Below are 5,845 nucleotides of genomic sequence, written 5' to 3'. Positions count from 1 at the left end.
TAGTTGTTTCTGTCCCGAGAAATTTTATATGGTAGTGCGATGTCAATCGCACTCCATATGGAGTAGCCCCGAGCCTTAGGTTGAGTCGAAGAGTCAGGCTTAGGGTCAAACCAGCTTTTGTCCTTTTTACCCTTGGAAATCTTTGAAAAAGAAAAAACTGACCAACGGGTACGGTACCCGCAGCCCTCGAGCACTTAGGCGATCTCTATCGTTGAAGTGGTCAACAGTCCGTTGAAAAGAGTAGCCGTTGAGTGTTTAAGGCGATTAATCTGCAATTAATCTGTTAGAATCCGTCCATTGCGTAACCGACGCGTGGAAACCGAAGTTGGCGGAGATAAAACTGGAAATCCCCCTTTCGGTTGGTTTTACGCCCACCGTAATCAGATCTGTTCTTCTGCCTCCCCGTCCTCCTGCTCCACATTTGCGCCGCCGTCAGTGCTGCTGCCGCCATTGCCGCCCCTTGAGGTAGATCCGAGGAAGGGTGTCGTTTTAGCTTGAGGTTGAGTCCGTCGAATGCGCACCAAGAAGATGGGCAAGAAACCCGAGAAGACCCAGGGTAAGGCTCCGGCAACAGGCAAGGCGAAATCCAAGAAGGGGAAGGAGCTGGTGCTGCCGGCGCCGAAGGTGGGGCTGACGAACCAGACTGCGCCGCCACCGCTTGGGGCAACGTGGCAACATTCCGTGATGAAGGAGGAAGCCGTGCAAGCATTAGTCGATGCGAAGCTTCTTCAACCGAAAGAGATTCTGGAGTGGCATCCCACATTTCCAAATGCGTGGCAATTTGAGGAGCATCCAGTCGAGACCGTGATGCTCGCGCACTTTGTGGAGAGGGGGTTGGCAGTGCCCACCTCCGACTTCTTCAGAGGTATTCTCGAGTACTATAAGCTTCAACTCGTGCATTTGAACCCCAATGGTGTACTGCATATAACGATCTTTGTACACCTCTGCGAAGTGTACTTGGGAATTCCTCCAAGTCTCGAGTTGTTTAGGAAGCTGTTCCACTGTAAGCCGCAGCCTAGTGTCCATAGGACAGAAGTCTTTGGAGGCGCCGGGTTCCAACTCAGAAACTCGAGCGCGTACATTGAGTACAACTTGACTGACTCCCATGGGGAGTGGAAGAAAAGGTGGTTCTACATTGGGAACCATAATCCTCACTTGCCTGTGGTGACTGGTCACGCACCCAAGCACGCAGAGAACTGGGTGGGCAAACCCGAAGACACCCCTGAGCTTGATCACCTGATGCAGCAGATTACCGAGTTGAAGGCACTCGGTCTGACTGGAATCAACATGGCGGCCAGCTTTCTGAAGAAGAGGGTCCAGCTGCTTCAACAACGTGCTCACTTGGGAAGTGAGTACGCAGGTCTTAAGGATCCATCGCGTATGTCCGATGAGGATATATCTGATGATGATGTAGAGGCGCTGCTGGCCAAGTTCTTCAGGAACTATCAGGGAGTACCAGTAATCCCGGCGGCCCTTCGTCAGTATGACGCCTGGTATGAGCTAGAAGTGGTATGTCTTTGCACCTGACTTGTACTTTTTTGACTTGTGTGATATTTGTTGTTGATATCGACTTGCTTTTTGTAGTCTCGAGTTCTTGTCGGCTACTTGGCGCAGTTGAAAGTTGAGTCAGAAGCTGTTGCTGAGGAGTCAGAGGACGAACCCTCTCCTCCCATCAAGAAACACAGAGCGGTCCGCAAGATGTCTGCGGGTAAGTATGCTTCAACCCTTGAGAAGTCTCGGGGTGCCAAGGTATGTAGTCGTGAACTTATCTGTAGCTGATCAATTTGAACTTGCTATTTATGACCAATTCTTTTTTGTCATAAAAGCTGTTGACACGGCGCTTGGTAGCGATGAGGCTGCTTCTGAAGAAGTAGTCGTAACCGACTCGGGTGTCGGTGATGTATCTGTTGATATGGTGCTAGAGACGGTGCCATCAACAGAAGTTGGAGTAGCCCCTGAGTTGTCCGCACTAGCTCCGTCGGCTACCGTGATGCCCGTTGCTGACCAAGCGGTCCTTGGGCTGCCTGCCGGAATAGCGGGTGTTGCCAAGGAGGTGTCGCCAGTACTTTCTACTGGTACTATGCTATCCAATGTGATCGCCAGTGGTAAGCATTGTCCCTTTCTAAATGTTTTTGTTTGAGTTGTATTGTAGTCTTGACTTTTGCTTCACAGGCCTTGGCAAGAAGATAGCGCCGACAGCTGTTCCTACAGCATCCAGTACTCAGCCGCCTGTTGCCGAGAAGAAACATGTGCGATTGCCGCCACGCTCAACCCGGTGAGCTTTCGGGTCTGTTGAAAGTCTTTAGTTTGTCTTGAAATCCTGTAGTGACGTATTTTGGTGCAGAGATACAGAGGAAACGATTCCTGTAGAAACAGGGGTAGGGTTGGATCCCTCGACTACATTATCTGCTCCTTTCGAGGACTTAATCGTTGAGGAGGTACCCGGGGTTGACGCCGGTCGTCTTGGAGCTACCATGTCGATGCTTCAAGACGTCATTCGTTCGGCGGAAGTTCCCGCCGTTGCATTAGGTTCAGGAAGTGCAGCCTTATCAACATCTACTGGCGGATCGCTGGCCGTAGTGGGTGTTAGAAAAGCTAAAGAGATGACTGCTCCAGGTATGTTTCTGTAGTCTTGTTATTGTAGTCGTAGCAGGCGGTTGACTGACGATAAATGATGTAGGTGCCATTTTATGTACAACTCCTCGTCTTGCGGAAAGTACTCAAAGACCAGTGGTCAGCCTGCCATCCAACTTGAAATTCCAGAAGGCCATCGATGTTTTCCAGAGCTTCTAGGTAAATTTCCTTTCCTCTTTTTTTTTATGAGTTGTCACATGGACCGAGTAGTCGTGAGGCTTTTGACTCACCATGATACCTTGCATACATGGATCTCTTCAGGAATGAAGTCATCAACTGGAGTAGGAGTGTGCCCGTTTGACAGAAGCTCTAAGGGTTCATGAAATTAGGGCGAAGTATTTTGCCGTGGAACGTACGGATCACGCGGTTCTGCAGCAAAAACTGGAGAGCTGCTACCAGTCGCTGAACAAGAAGTATCAAGGTAAGTATTTCGCCTACTTTGAGTATGTCCAGCTGTAGTCGGCTGTGACTGAACTTGTTGTCTTGTAGAGCTCAAGAAGCAGGAGGCGGCTACAAGGAGCCAAGTTCTCGATTGGAGAAATGCGCACGACCGAGTGGCGGATGAAGCCGACCATCTTTGGGACGCGCCGACGGAAGCACAGGCTGCTTGCGAGCATCAGCGGGATCGAAAGATGCAAAATGGCGTGATGCTTGCCATGGCCATGGTGGCAATGCAGAGATCATGCTCAGACCATGGGAAGACTTCGGGGAGAACTCCAGGAGCTAACTGCAGCAGCTGAAGATTTGGTGAACGCCATAGCCCCCGTGGAAGAAGGCGCAGGGCCGCAGTCACTAGTCGAGCGGTTGAAGGCTACCCCGAGTAACGTGGCGGGACTCTGCAAAACTGTTTGTAAACAGGTCCTTGCCGTTGTGAAGTCCTACTACCCGAGGGTAGACTTGGCGGCAGTTGGTGATGGCGTGGCTTGCAACTGCACAGAAGAAGCTTATGCGCAGTACCTCGAGGAGGCGGAGCCGATTGCATCGAAGATGTCAGAGTTTGTCTCTCTAGAAGAGCCTTGAACTTTAGTATGTACTCGTGTATTTGTGTCGAGTACTTTGAACGATGCTTTTGATACTTGCCCATTGGTCTTGGTGCTTTGAAGTTTGTTGTCTTGCGAAGAGTAGTTTTACTCTAGCTTGTCCGATACAAAGCCCCGGGGTTGGCTCAGCCTGACCCTTTGGGGAAGGAGCTCCGCCTCGCCTGACCTTGAGTCTGGGGTCGGCTAAGCCTGACCCCTTTGAGGGTGGAAACTCTGCTTCGCCTGACCTCGAGGCCTGGGGTCGAGTGCGCCTGTCCCCTGAGCAAAGGGTCAGGGTAGTTCAAGCCCCCGAGATAATGGTGTGAGCGTAGGCCGCGCTTAGCTTGTAGTAGTCCCGAGTGTCGAGTAGTCGTAATACTGTCGAGTACTCTATTTTTGAAGGTCACGAGCGTACTGTACTCCTTTGTCCTTTGTGAATGCACGGGTGTACTGTGCTCTTTTGTCCTTTGTGGCATAAGTACCATCACGTGGGTAGAGTCAGGAGTTGTTAGACTCATTGATCACGGGCGCATAGTAACTCTCGGGCAGGTGGTAGTTGCATCTTTCGGCTATAAATAGAGCTAGTTGGAGAGCGAACCAAACCAAGCTGCTGAGTGTCAATGGATTGCCTTCGGTTGTTTTTGTTTGAGTGTGGGGAGCCATCAAAGAGTGCACCGGTGCTAGAAGATTCCTCGTAGATTGAGGCCACCTTCCCTCCACAGACTCCTGCGCTCGTAGGGATAGCCGTGATGCTAGAAGAATCCTCGTAGGAGGTTTCATCGCACGCCTCATCTTGCAGCTCGTGATCCAATGGAGTACGCGCTGGAACTTGCGAGTGATGGGTGATGAGTGCCGTGGTCTTTATCCCGCTCTCTAAGAGGTGGAGGTGCGGCCGTAGAGTAGATTGGCTCCGCAAGGCTAGCAAAAGAGCAGCCTTGGTTCCCTCTAGGCGCGTCGTGCCGGATTCATCGTTGCCGTTGTCGAGGTAGTGGCAATGCTGGAGTTCCTGGCGTTGCCTTGGGTAGAGGACCTGGATATGGCTGCGTTTTGCGCAGCTTCCTTGCGTGTGGGCCCTTCCCCTTGTGGTCGGCAGACCTGAGTGGCCTTGTGATATAGTAAAAGCCCGAGGCTTAAATGCAGCCCGCCAGTAGGCAGTTGCTTGTAGTCTTCGTGTATTCCGAGTACTTGTACTCGTATGTAACCTTATGTATCCTTGTTTTAGTAAAGAAATATTGATACGGAGATTTTATACCAGGGCAATGATGCTTGTTGAGTTGATAACTCTTGTCAACGCTGAGGTATCTTGAAGTCGATAGTCGGGCAGTTAGCCCAAGTAGACATCGTGAGTTATTGCCTTGAAGCAGTTAATCGGATGCTGCTATGGGTAATAGCGACAAGGATGTTCTATATTCCAGGAGTTTGGTACTTGTTCTCCTGAAAGCTCTTGGAGTCTGTAAGATCCAGGTCTCGTAACCTTTGATACGATGTAAGGACCTTCCCATGGTGAATTGAGTTTATGCAACCCTGACGTGTCTTGGATACGCTTAAGGACCATATCGCCCGAGTTGAAAGATCTTTCCTTGACGTTGCGGTCATGGTAACACCTTAAACCGTCAAGGTATCTGGCAGATTGCACTAGTGCTGCGCATCTTGTTTCTTCTAGACTGTCTATATCTGTTCGCCGTGTTTCTGTTGCCAGTTCTTCGTCGTATTGTTCAACGGATGGTGATTGCCACATGATGTCAGCGGGTAGTATGGCTTCCGAGCCATATACCAGGAAATAGGGTGATAGCCCCGTAGTCTTACACGGTTGGGTACGTAGGCCCCACAAGGCATTGGGTAACTCTTTGAGCCATTTGCCACCTTTGGTGTTGCCAATGTCATGTAGTCTTTTCTTCAGGGCGTCGAGTATCATGCCATTGGCACGCTTGACTTGTCCATTGGCTCGCGGGTGAGCGACCGAGACGTAGCGGACTTCGATGCCGCTATTCTCGCAATATTCCCAAAAGTCGTGATTGTTGAAGTTTGACCCTAGGTCTGTGATAATCCTGTTCGGAAAACCGTAGCGGTGTACGATTTCGTCCAAGAAGTCGAGGACCCGGTCTGCCTTGGGGCAAGTGACTGGTTTGACCTCGATCCACTTAGTGAATTTGTCGATTGCCACGAGTACTCGGTTGAATCCTCCTGGCACA

Source organism: Setaria viridis, chromosome 1 (assembly GCF_005286985.2).
Source record: "Setaria viridis chromosome 1, Setaria_viridis_v4.0, whole genome shotgun sequence".
Classification (NCBI taxonomy): domain Eukaryota; kingdom Viridiplantae; phylum Streptophyta; class Magnoliopsida; order Poales; family Poaceae; genus Setaria; species Setaria viridis.
The sequence above is the reverse complement of the archived record's forward strand: the minus strand, read 5'-3'. Positions refer to the sequence as shown.